Genomic DNA, 21,781 nt, shown 5'->3' with positions numbered 1-21,781 from the left:
GTGGCTCCGGCATTCTTGAGACTGAAAGGCATGGTGACATAGCAGAAGCACCCGAATGGAGTGATGAAAGCTGTTTTCATTTCGTTGGGTCCATACAGACGGATCTGATGGTACCCGGAATAGGCGTCTAAAAAAGACAATCTCTCACATCCCGCAGTCGAGTCGACAATTTGGTCGATGCGAGGGAGAGGAAAATGATCTTTCGGGCATGCCCGATTGATGTGTTTGAAATCAGTGCACATACGAAGTGACTTGTCCTTCTTGGCAACCATGACAACATTGGCGAGCCACTCGGAGTGGTAAATCTCTCGGATAAACTCTGCTGCCAAGAGTCGAGCCACCTCCTCGCCAATGGCCTTTCTCTTCTGGACAGCGGACCATCGAAGGTGTTCTTTGACAGGTTTTGCCTTTGGGTCGACTCGTAGACGATGCTCAGCCAGCCCCCTGGGAACACCTGGCATGTCAGCAGGCTTCCATGCAAAGATGTCCCAGTTCTCACGGAGGAACTGGATGAGCGCTTCTTCCTATTTAGAGTCGAGTGTGGTGGAAATATGGGTCGGTGCAGCACTGGGGTCGCTCGGGTGAATGTGAACGGGCTTCGTCTCACCAGACGACTTGAATGCTGACTCCATGGCGGGCTTCTTGGCTCGCAATAAATCACTCGGATCTGCATTTTTCTTATTCTCTTCTAGCTCCACCACTGTTATCTGGGAATCCGCAATCTTTGAGCCCTTCTGAAAGCACTCTTCGGCCTTTTTCCGATTGCCAGTGATGGTGATCAGACCCTTGGGGCCAGGCATCTTCAGTTTGAGGTACACGTAACATGGTCGAGCCATGAAACGTGCATGAGCTGGCCTGCCCAAAATAGCGTGATAGGCACTCTGGAAATCCACCACTTCAAATGTCAGCTTCTCTTTACGGAAGTGCTTCGAATCGCCTAAAACCACATCTAGAGCTATTTGGCCGAGTGACTCAGCTTTCTTTCCAGGAATGACTCCATGGAAGCTCATGTTGCTAGAACTGAGTCTGGACATCGGAATGCCCATTCCTTTCAGCGTCTCCACATACAATATATTCAATCCACTGCCACCATCCATCAGTACCTTAGTCAGTCGAGTGCCTTCGACGACCGGGTCGACCACCAAAGCTTGCCTCCCAGGGGTGGCTATGTGTGTCGGATGATCAGACTGGTCGAATGTAATGGCAGTCTGAGACCATTTCAGATAACTTGGTGTCGCCGGAGCAACCATATTTACCTCACGGTTGATAACTTTCAATCGACTTTTGCTCTCCACATGAGCAAAAATCATCAGGGTGGAATTGACATGGGGATATCCTCCATCACTGTCCTCTTTGTCCTCTGCCTTGTCCGACTCCTTTTCCTTATCCTTGGGTTGTTTCCCTTGAAATTGCTGAATGAAGAGCCGTCACTGGCGAGTGGTATGCTTTGGGTAGATGAAGTTACCCTCTTCATCTTTCTTCGTGTGGATGTGACATGGCAAATCCATCACGTCGTTTCCTTCCTTATCCTTTACCTTCTTGGGGTTCCAGGATCCTTTGGGCTTCCCTTTGAATTTGCCCTGAGTCACAGCCAGGGCTTCCCTAGGAGCAGCAGGCTCGGCTTTCCGCTTCTGCTTCCGAATGGAGTTTCCTTTTTCTGACTGACTCAGCTTGTACTTGCCACTCCGGAGTCGCTCCTCTTCTTCACCATTGGCGTACTTGGTGGCAATCTCCATCATTCAACTCAGGGACATATCTCCGGTCCAACCAAACTTCAAACTTAACTCTTTGTTCTTAACTCCATCCTTGAAGGCACAGACTGCCTGATGATCAGACACGTTCTCCACCGTATGATGCAAAGTGATCCATCTCTGTATGTAATCTCTCAAGGTCTCATTTGACTTTTGCACGCAGACCTGCAACTCTGCCAATCCTGCTGGCCGCTTGCAAGTTCCCTCAAATGTCTTGACGAACACTCGGGCAAGATCTTCCCAAGTGTAAATGCTGCTAGGAGCCAACTGATTCAACCAGGCTCTGGCCGAACCCTCCAACATGAGTGGTAGGTGCTTCATAGCCACCTCATCATTGCCACCGCTGATCTGCACGGCCACTCGGTAGTCCTCGAGCCAAGTTTCAGGCTTGGACTCACCAGTGAACTTACATACCCCAGTTGCCAACCTGAAGTTGGGAGGGATCACCGTGGCTCTGATGGCTCTGCTGAAACATTCCGGTCCTGAAACATGGACTCGGCTGCTGGTGGGCGCATCTCTCTTGTCGCCTTCTCTATGAGCTCTGTTCCGGTCGACCAAGCCTTGCACGATGATGGATCTTGCATCAAAGCCTGGTTCCCTGGGGTCGACCGGAGTTCTCCACCCAACACTGTGTTGACGCATGTCATCTTGCTGCCGAGGGGCGTATGACCCACCCCTTGGTGGAGGAGTGGGCACTCGACGTCGATCATCGCGATCGAATCGGTCATCATACTGATCACGTCGGCCTCCACGTCCCTCACGCCGCGGAGGTGATCTTGGGCTATGAGCCGACTGGACTGTATTCGCAGCGACGGATCGACTGTGAATCCTGTTGCGCGACTGTGACACAGCCGAATTCTGATCTCCTGCTGCCCGGAGCAAATCCCGGATCTGCATCAAGCCTCTGCCAGCCTCCGACTGAGAGGGCTGAATTGACTCTGCTATACGGGCCGCAGCTGCTAAATTCTAAATCTGGGTTCGATATACCTGAGTTGGTTGCAGAAAGAGTTGACGTCGACTGGAGTCGGGTACTCGTTGCCGCGCACGCTCGTCGAGTGCTCGCTGGAGGTTCTCCAGTCGAGTGCGTTCAGCCAAGTTGGCCAAACCCGCCTCTTCCAAGGCACGAGCCTCAGGAGTTTCTCCTGCGATGGGAGTATGCAGGGCATCCATGTTCCAGCGGCAAAGATCTTCCCTTTGCAGAGAAGTGAGCGGCTCGGGTTGATATTCCTCGTGGACTTGAGTGGGGTCGCCTCCACCGTCTATCCCGTCAGTGCGGGGGAAGCCGGGAGGACTACGAGGCCCATTGATCATCAGAACCTCTGCCGCTAGATCACTGCTGTCGCACTCGGATGTAGTCTCTACGGAGCCAGTCGAACAGGCCGTAGAGGGATTCGTCGGGCTCGATTGCCGCGACTTGGGTGGTGGCCGATTGGCGAGCCACTGCGTGTCTCACCCACCGCTAGAGCCTCGACCGGCCAGAGTGCTTGCGCTGGCGGGAGACAGGGAGGGAGGACAACACAGGAGTCGACCGATACGGAGTCGATGGTTGCTGCAGCAGGACGCCGCAGACACACGCACGAAAATGCGTTGCACCGCGGACGGGGAGCGCATCAATGTCGAGCGGAGCTGCCTGGAGCCAAGAAGAGTCATCGGTGATGAACGTGAGCACGCCGAGACGGATCTCGCGGCCCTCGACCAGAACTCCGCCAGAAACCATGATGAAGGCGAACGAAACAATTGCAACTTCTCCAAAAAGTCGCTAAGACACCGGCCCCATGGTGGGCGCCAACTGGCGTGGTACTAAGACTGACAGTAGAATGGGGGGTAGGTATGGAGAGGCAAGATCTTAGCTATGGAGTAGTTGTATACACAAGGGATTTACGAGTTCAGGCCCTTCTCGGAGGAAGTAACAGCCCTACGTCTCGGAGCCCGGAGGCGGTCGACTGGATAATATGTGTATGAGTTACAGGGGTGCGAACCCTTCTGCCAGTGGAGGGGGTGGCTTATATAGTGTACGCCAGGACCCCAGCCAGCCCACGCAGCGGAGGGTGGATTACATAAAGTGTCATCATGGCCATAAAGACTACTTAATTACAGACCGTTTGGATACAGAGTGGCTCTTGATCTCCTGGTGGTCGAGTGAGTCTTCATGGTCGACTGTCTTCGAGTCCGTCGAGTGGAATCCCTCTTGGTCGACTAGAAGGCAGCTTCTTCTAAAGATGTCCGTGGGGAGGGTACTTTGGACAGGTCCATGACCCTACCCTTGGTACATGACTTCATTAGGGTGTGTCTCCAAAATTTCGTCAAACATGCCAATTTTTTTACCACATCATCTTGGTGGCATGACATTACATCAACCAAGGTTTCATGTGTTTCTGATATTTTTTTAACTTTTTAGAATTTAAATGCCAAGGCACTCCATGCTTTGTGTCATAGCCGTGAGACCAATATGTTTGAAAATTTCTTCCAATTTAGTGCACATGGAATTAACACACAGATAAGTACAAAAGTATGACTATGGTTAGTTGTTGCAAGTACATGTAGTTCTAGTTTGAATTACGGTCATTAAATGGCTAGAAAATCACTTAAATGTCTTAAAAGGTCAAATGAGCCTTGGAATTTTCCAAAATTTCGAATGATAGTTGTATTAGTACTACAAATTCTCTCGTACATTTAAAACACCATCTGTTGCCACTTTAGTCCAAATTCGTTATTCACACTTAGTAAAAAATATCAACTACATCACACACAGTTGTTTTGCAGGAATCATTTGCGATGAAAATCATGGGTCTATTTACGTCTTCCTCATTAAGCTTCGTCGGCTCGTCTGCTCTAGTGCTGGCAACCCCTGAATCCATGAATCCCGATCCCATTACTGCAACCCCTTCTTTCAAAGATGACACCGTGAAATGCTTCATGAGGGCCCGTATGGTGGCCGCGTCCTCCCCGAGTGCGGCCACGTGTGGCGAGAGAGCGTCCGCCTACGCCGAGAGTGCCACTGCATCCGCATTGAGTGTGGCCGCATCTGCTAAGAGGGCGTCTGCGGCAGCTGAGAGGGCAACTGCAGCAGCTGCTGCGATGGCGGCCGCAAATGCCGAGAGTGCTCAAGCTGCCATCCGTGCCGTTGATGTTGCCCTGGCCCGGGTCGAGGCCATCCACGCCAAGATTGAGGACGCACACACCAAGATATTCCAGGCCACCTCAGAATCCAGCATGCAACCTACGTCCGTGAAGGCGGCGGTGGCCATGGAGCACCTGCTTCCTCATGCGATCGCCGAGCAGGAGCTGGAGATGCAGGATGCGGTAGAGATCGAGGAGCGCTGGGAGGAGGAGTTGCACGTGGCCGAGATCGAGGTAGAGAAGAGTCTATCCGTCGAGGAATTGGCGGCGAAGTACCAATGCAAGCTCTGGCACAACCACTACTATGAGTACTACAACCTTAACGGTTGCGCCGAGGACAAGGATGTGGTCGACTTCAGCATGTGGGACACGGTGTCCACCAACGGCGACATGTCGCTAGGACAAGTCATCAACATCTCATCTCACACCGGCGATGCATAGGCCAATGCGGCGACGGTTTTGTTAAAATTATGCGTATTTAGGCTTTGTTTTTAATGCTGGTCTTCTGTTAGAGCAATGTTTAGGTCAACTGGCTTTGTTTAATTACTAAAATTGCTCGATTCAGTAAGTGTGGTCTGTGTGCTATACGCTCTTTTGTGTGCCCAAATTAGCAAGCGATGTTAAATTATGCAATGACGTGCATGAGGACAGTACCCAGAAAAATGTCCACATAATTTGAATTACCAAACTTAACCCATGCATGTAAAGCAGAAGAATCGTTTGCGATGCCAACAATCGTTCAAAGTGAATGGTGTCCGGCGGCACTGCGTGCAATGTTTCCCTCCATATTTCAAAAATTTTGGCCTACCGCCAAAATATCTACCCCCGCCCCCCTGTCGGTTCAATATCCGGCGTATCTCATAGTAGGGGTCCTAAGCTTGGCATCTTGGAGCGATGTTACATGGACACGAGATTTTACCCAGGTTCGGGCCCTCTTGATGGAGGAAAAACCCTACATGCTGCTTTGATTGTATTCATATGGGGATAGTACATAGTACAGGTGTCTACCACGAGATTGTAGTAATGAATATTAGATCGTCTATTGACTAGCTTGGGCTCGGTTTATATAAGATACTGGAGGCCTAGGGTTTAGGAGAGTCCTTGTCTTGGGCGCCAAGTCTTGTGGAGTCTTCCTTGTATCGGCAGGGGTCGTTCGAACTGGCCCATGAGTATACGGCCCTGGGGGTCCTAGGCCCAATCCAACTGATCGAGAGACGACGGGTGAGTACCCCCTAGTAAAGGACACCGTCAATAGCCCCCTGAACCGGTCTTCAAGTTGGGGACGCTCCTCGATTCTTCCAAACTGTTCTTCATCTTCGGTCGTTGGTCTTAAAAACTGGTTCAAAAAATCTTTCCATCTTCGATCTTGAGGATCGCCAAAGTGAATCCGAAGAGTTTACACGTCGGGTATCCGAGGTGTCCCTTTAAGTTTCCGGCCTTTATCAATGCCTTCTTATTTTTATGCCATGCCTTGGGTTTGAAGTTGTCCCCGGGCGACAGTGTCCTCTTGCATCCGAGATCCAACACAGGACTGCATTCGAGGTATCTTTGCAGCCGAGCACCAATGCCGGTCCGCTTCCGATCTCCAACACCGGAATGTATACGAGCTCCATCGCCGGACTGTATCTGAGGAGTTTTGTTACAGCCGAGTTCTAATGTTGAACAACATCCGAGCTCCAACGCCGGACTATTTCCAAGCTCCAACGCCAGACTATATCCAAGGTGTCATAGATCACCTTGGTTCAAAAAAGTTAAAGGAGTTCAGCCGAGCTTAATGCTAGAAATGCCCTCTACGGAGCCGGCCATTGGTTCTCGAGTTTTATGTTGGACTGCTTCCGAGGTGGTGCACCACTCCGACTGTGGGCTGATTTTTGATCGGTGCAATTTATTCTCTGCCGAGATATATAGCCAGTAGCCCTCAAGGTGTGTGTATCGGTCTAAAACCCGAGATGTACCCGAAGGATGACATAAGACCGTTGATCCCAGTATCCCCTGAGACTCAGGTTGATTCGCAAAATCAGCCTGAGGATCAAGTCCTAGCTTGGCAGCATACTTCGGGACACAAAAAGCGGCATGCTCAGTCCTCAGGACTCAGGTTAGGTGCGGCCGACCAACCCGAGGATTATAATCTCCTCAAAAACTGTATTGCACTAAAAAATTTCTGCATTGAATAGGCAATGCAGTAGCCCCCGAGACACTGGTCGGGTGGCAACACTAGATCAGGGGATTGATGTGCCTCTTTAATATTTATAAGTAATGATAAGCCCGAAGCCCAGTAGCCCCCGAGCCATAATGCGGACACAGGTGGTTGAATTAAGGATCGATATCCATAGTAAAATCATAAATTATGTGTAATGACGCTATGTATCCAAGTACTTTACGTCATTAATGCTCGGATCCGCATTGTACAAAACTTTGTTGACCGACCATCAGCTTCAACCTCCTCGGCCAACAGCCGAGGAGTGTTTGTCCTATACGGCAAACAAGGCAATCCGTCCGTACGGTTTTATAAAGAAAGGTACGCAGAGAGGCATGTTATATTATTCTTTAACATAAGGAAGTGGTTAACGCTTCAGCCAATGTTATGAACGGCCCGTTATTTAACATAGTCATCGGATCGCTGACCAGTTCACGCTTATTGTGATAGTCAGTTTTCGGCTTTCTCCACCGAGGTGCTTAACCATGCGAGCTGGAAGCACAATCGCAGTGGTTCTCCTTTTGCACACCTAAACGAACAAAGCGGAATGTAGGAGGCAAGCACAGGAGCCGGGCAACCCAACTATCGACCGAAGACACAATTGAAACCGATGCATATATAGCAATATCTGAGATTTTTTGCCGAATCTCTAAAGGTGTCCGGCGTTGCACTACGAGACTCATGCGAAAAACACACAAATAGTTGAAAGTGCCATAGGATTGGAAAACCAAATAAACGTCAGTAAAAACTCGACGTCTGAACTAGGTCAATTGTTCGGTGCCAATCAGAAAATTGGTCTTACAAAAAAATTGTGCTTTTCTCGTGCTTTAACATGACACATCCTATCTCAAGACTTCAAACGGGTCAGCCTACGGCTTCTACCTCCTATCCCGAAGGCGGAGTACTCCTTGTTAGGCCAGTTTAGCAAACTTTAGCGGCTTTGAGAGAGAAATTAGGCTACCCGGCTATTGACCACACACTCGCATCGAAAAAAGGAGTGATAGAAAAAAGACTTTGCAACGACTAAGAAGAAGAACACTTATTATAAAACAGCTCACATAAATTTAAGAGCCCCGGAGTGACTTGGGTAAAAGAATTTTATGTATAATGATTGTATGTACCAAAGTACTTATATCATATATGTGTTCACCCGAACTTTAAGCGCATCTTAACTGACCGTCGGCTTCCCCCTCTTCGGCCAAGGGCCGAAAAGTGTTATGTACTCCACCTGTCGAGAATATCGACGGTGTTTCCAATAACCAAGCAATCAGGCCATAAGGTTGTAACAGACAAAGCGTGCTCAGGGAACTTATGCTATATTACTAACGAAGTGTAAGAAGCATCTTCGAAGAAAATAGTACCCCCACCGATACCTTTCTTCAGTTGCTCATTGTTACTATGAGACTTGTGCAATAGATTTTTGTACTCATGAGTTCCGTTGTGTGCCGACCATAATTGAAAACAATAAGAGCGCTTCACCCAGTCTAAGGTCAGAGCTCGGAGGACCCGGTCGTGACAATCGCAGAGGTGCTCCCTTTACTCCCTAGCCGAACAATCGGGAACGTAGGGGTAAACATAGGAGCAAGGCAACCCATCTTGCGGAACTCTTAAGTCAATATGGTGCATATTGTGGCGTAATACACGAAGAAGGAATGAAGCCGTACAAGTATAATCATATGCAAGAGGAAAGGTTCCATAAAGAAGCCCCCGGTTAAACGGGGTATTTCAATTTGTGTGTCACAAACAAGGTTTCGACAAAGAAGTTTTTCACAAGCAAGTTTTTGCCAAAAAAGTATAATGCTTGGTCAAACCAAACAAAATTTAAAACTTAAAGTTTTTGAGCATGAAACTGACTTAGCTGGTTAATGTGCTCGGTGTTGATAACGCGATTCAGGCTTGTGGCGGGATGAAGTCCCAGGCCCCGAGCCAATCCCAAGGCGGCCGAGCGAAGAGCTCGGCACTCCGAAATGGCGACACGGCACGACCGCCTTGGAGAGGTGAAGCTCCCCGTTTAGCCGACGTGATGAAGCAGGTCGGCGGGTGATGCCGGAGTCTCCAGCCGAGTAGGTTGATGAAGCGGTGATGCGGGATTGCCAACAGAGGGCAGCGCGCCAAGGCGATAACACAATTAGATTGTGGACGTTGGCACGCCGAGGTGACAGTGCGGCCTGGTCTAAGTCAATTGCCTGGATAGATAAAATAGTGCAGGCCAGAGATAATAATATATATATATATTTTAAAAATCCTTTACTTAATGAATTTAAGTAAAGTAAATAATTAGAGAAATATGGCCTAAATGCCAAGGTCATCCCGACAGAGTTGCCGCCGAGATGCTGGCACAAGGACGCGTGCTCAGGCGACACCACAACTTGATCGATGCAGGCAGGACGACGCCAACGGCCCATAGAGTTGACCGTGTGACACAGTCGAAGTTGATTACCTGCACACATAAATTAGTGCAAGCCCAAAGTAATAACGGGAAAAGATAATAATTAAAAAACCTTCTACTTAATTAATACAAATGAAGCAAATAATTGAAGAAATTTGGCCTGGGTGCCGAGGTCGGCCTGGCGCCGAAGTCAATGTCAATGCGGGGCGCCGTCTCACTGCAGTAAAGGCGCGACAAAGGCCTAATTCGCAGAGCGATCCGAGTTCCGGATGAGGCATTCATCCGATCACGATCAGGAAGTGGAATACGCGGAGACCGAGCCGAACTCTTGTCAGCTGATGTCAGCTGGCGCGCGTGAGGATTCCGGCATTGCTCCTTGGCAGGTGATACGTCTCCAACGTATCTATAATTTTTGATTGCTCCATGCTACTTTTTCTACTGTTTTGGACTATATTGGGATTTATTTTTCACTTTTATATTACTTTTGGGACTAACCTATTAACCGGAGGCCCAGCCCAGAATTGCTGTTTTTTGCCTTTTTCAATATTTCGAAGAAACGGAATATCAAACGGAGTCCAAACGGAATGAAACCTTCGGGATCGTGATTTTCCAACCGAACGTGATCCAGGAGACTTGGACCCTACTCCAAGAAGCATCCCAGGAGGTCATGAGGGTGGAGGGCGCCCCCCCCCATGGGCGCACCCCCTACCTCGTGGGCCCCTCGGAGCTCCACCGACGTACTCCTTCCTCCTATATATACCTACGTATCCCCGTATGATCAAAAAGGGGAGCCAAAAACCTAATTCCACCGCCGCAACCTTATGTATCCACGAGATCCCATCTTCGGGCCTGTTCCGGAGCTCCGCCGGAGGGGGCATCCACCACGGAGGGCTTCTACATCATCACCATAGCCCCTCCGATGAAGTGTGAGTAGTTTACTTCAGACCTTAGGGTCCATAGTTAGTAGCTAGATGGCTTCTTCTCTCTTTTTGGATCTCAATACAATGTTCTCCCCCGCTCTTGTGGAGATCTATTCGATGTAATCTTCTTTTTGCGGTGTGTTTGTTAAGACCGATGAATTGTGGGTTTATGATCCAGTATTATCTATGGAAAAAATTTGATTCTTCTCTGAATTCTTTTATGTACGATTGAGTAATCTTTGCAAGTCTCTTTGAATTATCCATTTGGTTTGGCCAACTAGATTGGTAGTTCTTGCAATGGGAGAAGTGCATGGCTTTGGGTTCAATCTTGCGGTGTCCTTACTTAGTGATAGAAAAAGTTGCAAGGCACGTATTGTATTGTTGCCATCGAGAATAACAAGATGGGGTTTTTATCATATTGCATGAATTTATCCCTCTACATCATGTCATCTTGCTTAAAGCGTTACTCTGTTTTTAACTTAATACTCTAGATGCATGCTGGATAGCGGTCAATGAATGGAGTAATAGTAGTAGATGCAGAATCGTTTCGATCTACTTTTCACGGACGTGATGCCTATATACATGATCATTTCCTAGATATACTCATAACTATGCTCAATTCAGTCAATTGCTCAACAGTAATTTGTTCACCCACCATAGAATACTTATGCTCTTGAGAGAAGCCACTAGTGAAACCTATGGCCCCCGGGTCTATTCTCATCATATCAATCTATATCACTTTATTTACTTGCTTTGTTTTTACTTTGCCTTTACTTTTTACTTTGCATCTATCTATCAAAAATACCAAAAATATTATCTCTATCAGATATCACTCTCGTAAGTGACTGTGAAGGGATTGACAACCCCTAAGCGTTGGTTGCGAGTTGCTATCGTGTTGTGCAGGTACGAGGGACTTGCGTGTGACCTCCTACTGGATTGATACCTTGGTTCTTAAAAACTGAGGGAAATGCTTACGCTACTGTGCTGCATCATCCTCTCCTCTCTGGGGAAAACCAACGCAAGCTCGAGACGTAGCAAGAAGAATTTCTGGCGCCGTTGCCGGGGAGGCTTACGCAAAAGTCAACATACCAAGTACCCATCACAATCCCTATCTCTCGCATTACATTATTTGCCATTTGCCTCTCATTTTCCTCTCCCCCACTTCACCCTTGCCGTTTTATTCGCCCTCTCTTTCCCAATCTCCTCCTCTTTTCCCGGTTGCCTTTTTCTCGCCTTTCTGTTTGCTTGTGTGTTGGATTACTTGTTGCCATGGCGCAAGATAATACCAAATTGTGCAACTTCTCGAATACCAATAATAATGATTTCCTTAGTACTCCGATTGCTCCTCTTAATAATTATGAGTCTTGTGAAATCAATACCGCTTTGCTGAATCTTGTTATGAAAGATCAATTCGCTGGCCTTCCTAGTGAAGATGCCGCTACACATCTAAACAATTTTGTTGATTTGTGTGATATGCAAAAGAAGAAAGATACGGATAACAATATTGTCAAATTGAAGTTATTTCCGTTTTCACTTAGAGATCGTGCTAAAATTTGGTTTTCGTCTTTGCCTAAAAATAGTATTGATTCTTGGAACAAGTGCAAAGATGCTTCTATCTCTAAGTATTTTCCTCCCGCTAAGATCATCACTCTTAGGAACGATATTATGAATTTTAAGCAACTTGATCATGAGCATGTTGCCCAATCTTGGGAAAGAATGAAATTGATGCTTCACAATTGTCCTACTCATGGTTTGAATTTATGGATGATCCTACAAATTTTTTATGCCGGATTGAATTTTGCTTCTAGAAATCTTTTAGATTCGGCCGCGGGAGGCACGTTTATGGAAATTACGTTAGGAGATTCTACAAAATTGCTTGATAATATTATGGCTAATTATTCTCAATGGCATACCGAAAGATCTTCTAGTAAAAAAGTGCATGCTATAGAAGAAATCAATGTTTTGAGTGAAAAGATGGATGAACTTATGAAGATGTTTGCTCCTAAAAATACTCCTCTTGATCCCAATGATATGCCTTTATCTACTTTGCTTGAGAATAATAATGAATCTATGGATGTGAATTTTATTGGTAGGAATAGATTTGGAAATAACGCTTATAGAGGGAATTTTAATCCTAGGCCTTATCTTAGTAATCCTTCTAATAATTATGGAAATTCCTACAACAACTCTTATGGAAATTTTAATAAGATGCCCTCTGAATTTGAGAGTAGTGTTAAAGAGTTTATGAATTCACAAAAGAATTTTAATGCTTTGCTTGAAGAGAAATTGCTTAAAGTTGATGATTTGGCTAGGAACATTGATAGAATTTCTCTTGAAATTGATTCTTTAAAGCTTAGATCTATTCCTCCTAAGCATGATATCAATGAGTCTCTCAAATCCATGAGAATTTCCATTGATGAGTGCAAAGAAAGAACCGCTAGGATGCGTTCTTCCAAAGATGCCTTTATTAAAGCGTGGTCTTCTAATCCCTATGAAAATCAAGATGAAGATCTAAAAGTTATTGATGCGTATCCCATTAAATCTTTGTTTTGCAATATGAATCTTAATGAATCTGAAGATTATCTTCCTTTACCTAGAAGGCATTCTAAGAATTCGGAGTTTCTAGATCTTGATGATGAAATTGATGAAAGTGGGATTGAAATAAATGGAAACCATGATGTTGCTAAACCTACTATTTTGGATCTCAAGGAATTTAATTATGAAAATTTCTCTTTGAATTGTTGTATTTCCTTGTTGCAATCCGTGCTAGAATCTCCTCATGCTTATAGTCAAAATAAGGCCTTTACCGAACACATTGTTGATGCCTTGATGCAATTTTATGAAGAAAAACTTGAGATGAAAGTCTCTATCCCTCGAAAACTCTATGATGAGTGGGAACCTACTATTAAAATTAAAATTAAAGACATTGAGTTTCATGCTTTGTGTGATTTGGGTGCTAGTGTCTCTACTATTCCCAAAACTTTATGTGATTTGCTAGATTTCCATGATTTTGATGATTGCTCTCTAAACTTGCATCTTGCGGATTCCACTATTAAAAAGCCTATGGGAAGAATTAATGATGTTCTTATTGTTGCAAATAGGAATTATGTGCCCGTAGATTTTATCGTTCTTGATATAGATTGCAATCCTTCATGTCCTATTATTCTTGGTAGACCTTTCCTTAGAACAATTGGTGCAATTATTGATATGAAGGAAGGGAATATTAGATTCCAATTTCCCTTAAAGAAGGGTATGGAACACTTCCCTAGACATAAAATAAAATTACCTTATGAATCTATCATGAGAGCCACTTATGGATTGCCTACCAAAGATGGCAATACCTAGATCTATCCTTGCTTTTATGCCTATCTAGGGGCGTTAAACGATAGCGCTTGTTGGGAGGCAACCCAATTTTATTTTGTGTTTTTTGTTTTTGCTTCTGTTTAGGAATAAATAATCCATCTACCTTCTGTTTGGATGTGGTTTTATGTTTTAATTAGTGTTTGTGCCAAGTAGGACCTATAGGATAACCTACGATGATAGTTGATTTGATTCTGCTAAAAAACAGAAACTTTAGCGCTCACGAAATTAGCTGCCATTTTTTACTGGAGAGTGATTTTGCGTTGATTCTTTTTTATGATGATCAATAAACAAATTTTCCAGGACTTACTATTTTGGTAGAATTTTTAGAGTTCCAGAAGTTTGCGTTAGTTACAGATTACTACAGACTGTTCTGTTTTTGACAGATTCTGTTTTTCGTGTGTTGTTTGCTTATATTGATGAATCTATGGCTAGTAAAATAGTTTATAAACCATAGAGAAGTTGGAATACAGTAGGTTTAACACCAATATAAAGAAAGAATGAGTTCACTATAGTACTTTGAAGTAGTCTTTTGTTTTCTTTTTCTAACGGAGCTCACGAGATTTCTGTTGAGTTTTGTGTTGTGAAGTTTTCAAGTTTTGGGTGAATTCTTTTGATGGATTATGGAACAAGGAGTGGCAAGAGCCTAATATTGGGGATTCCCATGGCACCCCCAAGATAATACAAGGACACCAAAAAGTCAAAGCTTGGGGATGCCCCGGAAGGCATCCCCTTTTTCGTCCACTTCCATCGGTAATTTACTTGGAGCTATATTTTTATTCACCAACATGATATGTGTTTTACTTGGAGCGTCTTGTATTATTTGTGTCTTTGCTTGTTAGTTTACCACAATCATATTTGCTGTACACACCTTTTTAGAGAGCCATACATGAATTGAAATTTGTTAGAATACTCTATGTTCTTCACTTATATCTTTTGAGCTTGATAGTTTGCTCATAGTGCTTCACTTATATCTTTTTGGGCGTGATAATTTTTGCTCTGGTGCTTCACTTAGATCTTTTTGAGCACCGTGGTGGATTTGTTTTAAAGAAACTTGATCTCTCATGCTTCACTTAGATTATTTTGAGAGTCGTTAATAGCATGGTAATTTGCTTAATGTTAATATACTTGGTATTCAAGATATGTGAAACTTTCTTTTGAGTGCTTTGGGTACTAAGATAAGTTTGATGCTTGATAATTGTTTTGAGATGTGGAGGTAATAATATCAAAGTCGTGCTAGTTGGATGATTATGAATTTTAGAAATACTTGTGTTGAAGTTTGCAAGTCCCTTAGCATGCACGTATGGTTAAAGTTATGTAACAAATTTGAAACATGAAGTGTACCTGGCTTGTGCATCCTTATGAGTGGTGGTCGGGGACGAGCGATGGTCTTTTCCTACCAATCTATCCCCCTAGGAGCATGCGCGTAGTACTTGATTTTTGATGACTTCTAAATTTTTGCAATAAGTACATGAGTTATTTTGACTAATGCCGAGTCCATGGATTATACGCACTCTCATCTTTCCACCTTTGCTAGCCTCTTCGGTACCGTTCATTGCCCTTTTTCACCTTGAGAGTTGGTGCAAACTTCGCCGGTGCATCCAAACCCCGTGATATGATATGCTCTATCACACATAAACCTCTTTATATCTTCCTCAAAACAGCCACCATACCTACCTATCATGGCATTTCCATAGCCATTCCGAGATATATTGCCATGCAACTTCCACAATCATCATCGTGACATGCATTACTTTTGTCATATTGCCATTGCATGATCTTGTAGTTGACATCGTATTTGTGGCAAAGCCATCTTGCATTGTTTTTCATACATGTCACTCTTGATTCATTGCACCATCTCGGTACACCGCCGGAGGCATTCATATAGAGTCATATCTTGTTCTAGTATCAAGTTGTAATTCATATGTTGTAATTAAAGTGTGATGATCATCATTAGAGCATTGCCCAAATAAAAAAAGAGAAAGGCCAAAAAAAGAGAAAGGCCCAAAAAATAAAAATAAAAAAGGGCAATGCTACTATCTCTTTTTCCACACTGTGCTTCAAAGTAGCACCTTTTTCTTCATGTAGTGAGTCTCATATATTGTGCTTCAAAGTAGCACCATGTTTTTCATATAGTGAGTCTCTTAAGTTGTCTTGTTCATACTAGTGGTAATTTTTCATTATAGAACTTGGCTTGTATATTCCTACGATGGGCTTCCTCAAAATGCCCTAGTTCTTAATGAGCAAGCAAGTTGGATGCACACCCACTAGTTTTCTTTTGTTGAGCATTCATAGCTCTAGTGCATCCGTTGCATGGCAATCCCTACTCCTTGCATTAACATCAATCAATGGGCATCTCCATAGCTCATTGATTAGCCTTGTTGGTGTGAGACTTTCTCCTTTTTTGTCTTCTCCACACAATCCCCATCATCATATTCTATTCCACCCATACTGCTATATCCATGACTCACGCTCATGTATTGCGTGAAGGTTGAAAAAGTTTGAGATTATTTAAGTATGAAACAATTGCTTGGCTTGTCATCAGGGGTATAGATGTTGGGAACATCTTTGTGTGACGAAAATGAAGCATAGCCTAACTATATGATTTTGTAGGGATGAACTTTCTTTTGCCATGTTATTTTGAGAAGACATGATTGCTTTGATTAGTATGCTTGAAGTATTATTATTTTTGTGTCAATATGAACTTTTGTCTTGAATCTTTCGGATCTGAATATTCATATCACAATTAAGAAGATTTACATTGAAATTATGCCAAAGTATCACTCCGCATCAAAAATTCTTTTTTATCATTTACCTACTCGAGGACGAGCAGGAATTAAGCTTGGGGATGCTTGATACGTCTCCAACGTATCTATAATTTTTTATTGCTCCATGCTACTTTATCTACTGTTTTGGACTATATTGGGCTTTATTTTTCACTTTTATATTACTTTTGGGACTAACCTATTAACCGGAGGCCTAGCACAGAATTGCTATTTTTTGCCTTTTTCAGTATTTCGAAGAAACAGAATATCAAACGGAGTCCAAACGGAATGAAACCTTCGGGATCGTGATTTTCCAACCGAACGTGATCCAGGAGACTTGGACCCTACTCCAAGAAGCTTCCGAGGAGGTCACGAGGGTGGAGGGCACGCCCCCCTGGGTGCGCCCCCTACCTCGTGGGCCCCTCGGAGCTCCACCGACGTACTCCTTCCTCCTATATATATACCTATGTATCCCCGTATGATCAAAAAGGGGAGCCAAAAACCTAATTCCATCGCCGCAACCTTCTGTATCCACGAGATCCCATCTTGGGGCCTGTTCTGGAGCTCCGCCGGAGGGGGCATCCACCACGGAGGGCTTCTACATCATCACCATAGCCTCTCTGATGAAGTGTGAGTAGTTTACTTCAGACCTTTGGGTCCATAGCTAGTAGTTAGATGGCTTCTTCTCTCTTTTTGGATCTCAATACAATGTTCTCCCCCTCTCTTGTGGAGATCTATTCGATGTAATCTTCTTTTTGCGATATGTTTGTTGAGAATGATGAATTGTGGGTTTATGATCCAGTATTATCTATGGAAAATATTTGATTCTTCTCTGAATTATTTTATGTATCATTGAGTTATCTTTGCAAGTCTCTTCGAATTATCTGTTTGGTTTGGCCAACTAGATTGGTAGTTCTTGCAATGGGAGAAGTGCATGGCTTTGGGTTCAATCTTGCGGTGTCCTTACTCAGTGACAGAAAGAGTTGCAAGGCACGTATTGTATTGTTGCCATCGAGGATAACAAGATGGGGTTTTTATCATATTGCATGAATTTATCCCTCTACATCATGTCATCTTGCTTAAAGCGTTACTCTGTTTTTAACTTAATACTCAAGATGCATGCTGCACAGCGGTCGATGAGTGGAGTAGTAGTAGTAGATGTAGAATCGTTTCGATCTACTTGTCACAGACGTGATGCCTATATACATGATCATTGCCTAGATATACTCATAACTATGCTCAATTCTGTCAATTGCACAACAGTAATTTGTTCACCCATCATAGAATACTTATGCTCTTGAGAGAAGCCACTAGTGAAACCTATGGCCCCTGGGTCTATTATCATCATATCAATCTATATCACTTTATTTACTTGCTTTGTTTTTACTTTGCCTTTACATTTTACTTTGCATCTATCTATCAAAAATACCAAAAACATTATCTCTATCAGATCTCACTCTCGTAAGTGACCGTGAAGGGATTGACAACCCCTAAGCGTTGGTTGCGAGTTGCTATCGTGTTGTGCAGGTACGAGGGACTTGCGCGTGACCTCCTACTGGATTGATATCTTGGTTCTCAAAAACTGAGGGAAATACTTACGCTACTGTGTTGCATCATCCTCTCCTCTTCGGGGAAAACCACCGCAAGCTCGAGACGTAGCAGCAGGCCGCCGAATACCCACGCAGCCCTAGTAATAAGTGCATTCCGCATGAGCGGTTGCTTCCACATGGGCCATCTCCATGCATTATTCCTCGCTGTTCCGCACGTGCAGTAGTGTCGCGTGGTCCTCGGCTGGACTACCGCAGGTCTCACGAGTCACTGTACATCCAGCGTACGGGGCTGGCATTGATTGGGTAACCCGGGGTTATGCCCATACGTAATCAGGCGCCAGTGTACCAACGTGCGCTTCTCATCTTGGTTGTGCATACGCGCGAAGCCAAACCCGGTCTGCAGGGAAAATAACAGAGAGCAACAACGGTGTTGTTTGCAAAAGAATTGAACAACACAGTTAGTCTTAAAAAGTTGTAACGGTATATAGTAGTACTATTCCTCAGGCTAAGGTCAAGTCAACACGTGAATTCACGGAAGACAGCCCATTAAAAAAAGTACAGCTTAATTAAATAATGAGGAGAATGAAAAAGAAAGGATAGAATCTCCCCAAACTGCCGCCGGTCCGAAGTATTGCTAGCCGGCATGCACTATTTCACATGGGCAGTACGGATAGGCTCGCACGGAGGTTCTTGGCTGGATTTTTCCATGGAGCTGATCGGGCGGTTAGCACCGAGTTCGGCCACCAGGCCTCCTGCCGCTGCTGCACTATGCGTGTGTCGCCTCTGGCACAATATTCTAGAGATCGTCTCTAGCACACCGTATGCGGGCGGACCAATCAAGCAGCCGAGCCCTGCGCGCGGCAGCCGCCGCTTAAAAAATTCTATGGGCTTTCTACAAAGAAAAATCATACAAGCCGACAGTAACGATTTGCGAAAAATAAGATCGGCCTAAAACAGATCTATCTGAAAAAATATCACCTAATCATCCCATCAATCCGTGACGACTGCCCAGCAGGCTCTCAATCAAAGCACCAATGTCGGTTCAATATCCGATGTATCTCGTAGTAGGGATCCTAAGCTAGGCGTCTTGGAGCGATGGTAACATGGACACGAGATTTTACCCAGGTTCGGGCCCTCTTGAAGGAGGAAAAACCCTATGTCCTTCTTTGATTGTATTCATATGGGGATAGTACATAGTACAGGTGTCTACCACGAGATTGTAGTAATGAATATTAAATCGTCTATTGACTAGCCTGGCCTCAGTTTATATAAGATACTGGAGGCCTAGGGTTTAGGAGAGTCCTTGTCTTGGGCGCCAAGTCTTGTGGAGTCTTCCTTGTATGCGGCAGGGGTCATCCGAACTGGCCCATGAGTATATGGCCATGGGGGTCCTCGGCCCAATCCAACTGATCGGGAGATGACATGGTGAGTACCCCCTAGTCCAGGACACCGTCACTCCCCCCTTCCCCACCCCCTTTTCTCCCCGACAACATGACACATTTCCCATGTTTTCTCCTTCCTTCCTTCCTTTCGAAGCAATAGCCGCTTCCTCGCTCTCGCCGTCTCGCATCCTACTGTCGGGATCGCCATGGTCTTCTTGAATGACCTCTCCAGCGGTTCCTCCTTCGACGACGACTCCTTCACCACCCGGGTATGCCTCTCTCCTCTCTCTTCGGTTATGATGGATAGCCCAATGCCATACAGTTTTCTTCATCAAATTATGTGCCTTGTCAATTTCATGCACCATGTAATGGCCTACCCACTACTTTGATCACACCACCTATTTTAGAGGAATATGTTGATGATTTGACTTTTCCATGTGATCAAAAAAATGCAATATCAACAATGTCCGATGCACCCATTGAATTAACTGCTGATGCAAAAGAACCTTGTGAATTAGGGAATAAACCGGATTTAGGTCAAAAATATTTTAAAATAATTGTGCCAATGTTTAATCATTTTGATATGACCTCTAGTCTTGGTGATGATTCTATGTCAAATGACCTATTGCATGTTTGCTTATTTAATCATGTTGTAGCATGTAAATTTGATGCAAGTAAGATTTATTTACCAATGTTGTGATGGTTTAATGATGAACACTGCCAATCTTATGATATGAATAAGAGATTCACTTATATGTGCAAACTGAGTTGCAATATTCTCATGCCTTCTACTTCTTGTGATAATATTTTGGCTTTATTTATGAACTATGAAAGTTACTCCTGTATACATGTGTCATATGTGCAAAAACCAAGGGAAGTAAAAATAGATGACATATACATATACAACATGTACACATTGTCTCTTTTATTATCCACATTTCAGATTAAGCAACACCAAGGACGGCTTTGCTTTCAAGAAGGGTAGGATGATGAGGACATGACTACCTTGGATACGACCAAAAATATTGCATACGTGCATATTTGTGAGGTGATTTCTAACGCAAACTATGCAATAATTTATTTATGTTATGCAGGACAAAAATACTTCACAGACTTTTGTGCCATATGTAATTACAGGTGTATGGGACATTTGTACAATCCACATATGAAGATAAGGGGAAAAGATAAGTTTAGGTGCTGTTATAAAGTCCTATCACGTCACATTTGGGCCAAGAGAAGATAGAGTCCAAGTCTCTCACGTTCTGGACTCAGATTCGTACTTCACAGACATACCTGAGTCAAAACGCCAACAATTCTTTCATCCGGACTCTGAATTTGGTGGTTATTTTTTGGTTGGAAAGTAGATTTCGTGCACTTTCCATACCAATAGTATTTACCTTCAAATTCATTTCGAGCGTTGAGAAATTGACGAAACAATTTGATGCTGCAGCAAAATCCGAGTCAAACTACAAGTCCAAAGGTGTTACACCATCTCCACTTGGGCCCATTGGCCTTGTACGACCTATGGTTAGTTTTAGGCTGCCTTGGGACGTCACCCACCTCCTTGACCGCCACCCCATGCTCCTATATAAGTACATCCATCTAGTAGATTTTTTCTTGGGATTTGTTTAGTTTAGAGTCAGCCATTGCAACTTCGTGTACTTCGTTTGTATCTAATGACCAGACCAAGACCGCTTACAGTCCCCACCATTATCAATACTTCATACATATTCGCAATATTCAGATTGCTTTATCATATTCTTGCTCGTTCTTCGATTGCTTTATCATATTCTTGCTCGTTCTTTGATTGGTTGCTGATTGTGCTTCCTGCATCGTCAGTGACAACAGGAGATTGGTTTAGCAATTGCTAAGGCGCAACATCCTACACGTTTGTAGTCGGGTCGTCAAAGTCAGCTCCACCAAATCGATAGTTATCATCTCATCAAAAGATCAAGACACCCTCGCCTCTATCAGGGTCCGGCAGCAAGGGGTTCGTCGAGCTCACCCACCTTGGGCGCTCCGTGGAGGTCTTCACATATCTCCCAAAGGGTGCATTGGACACCATCCGCTATTTCGGTGAACCAGAGGGCCATGAGGCGGAGAAGGCACTCTGGCAACAATTCCAGGTGTCGTCATGTCCGGAGCTGCTGAATCATCGGATGAAGTAGCCGGTGGAACTTCTCCACATGGTAAGGTCGGCACTCAAGGACTTCTACGTAAACCTATGGCCCGCGGAGGTGCTGCCGACAAGCTTCTTTGGTCTCTTAGCTCGGCTACAAGAAGTCGTCCCTCAAGTGGCTTGGCGAAAGCGTTCGGCATGCTTGGAGGGGGCTTAGCGAGCGTACGC

The sequence above is a fragment of the Triticum dicoccoides genome, chromosome 6B, assembly GCF_002162155.2.
Source record: "Triticum dicoccoides isolate Atlit2015 ecotype Zavitan chromosome 6B, WEW_v2.0, whole genome shotgun sequence".
Taxonomy (NCBI): Eukaryota; Viridiplantae; Streptophyta; class Magnoliopsida; order Poales; family Poaceae; genus Triticum; species Triticum dicoccoides.
The sequence above is the reverse complement of the archived record's forward strand: the minus strand, read 5'-3'. Positions refer to the sequence as shown.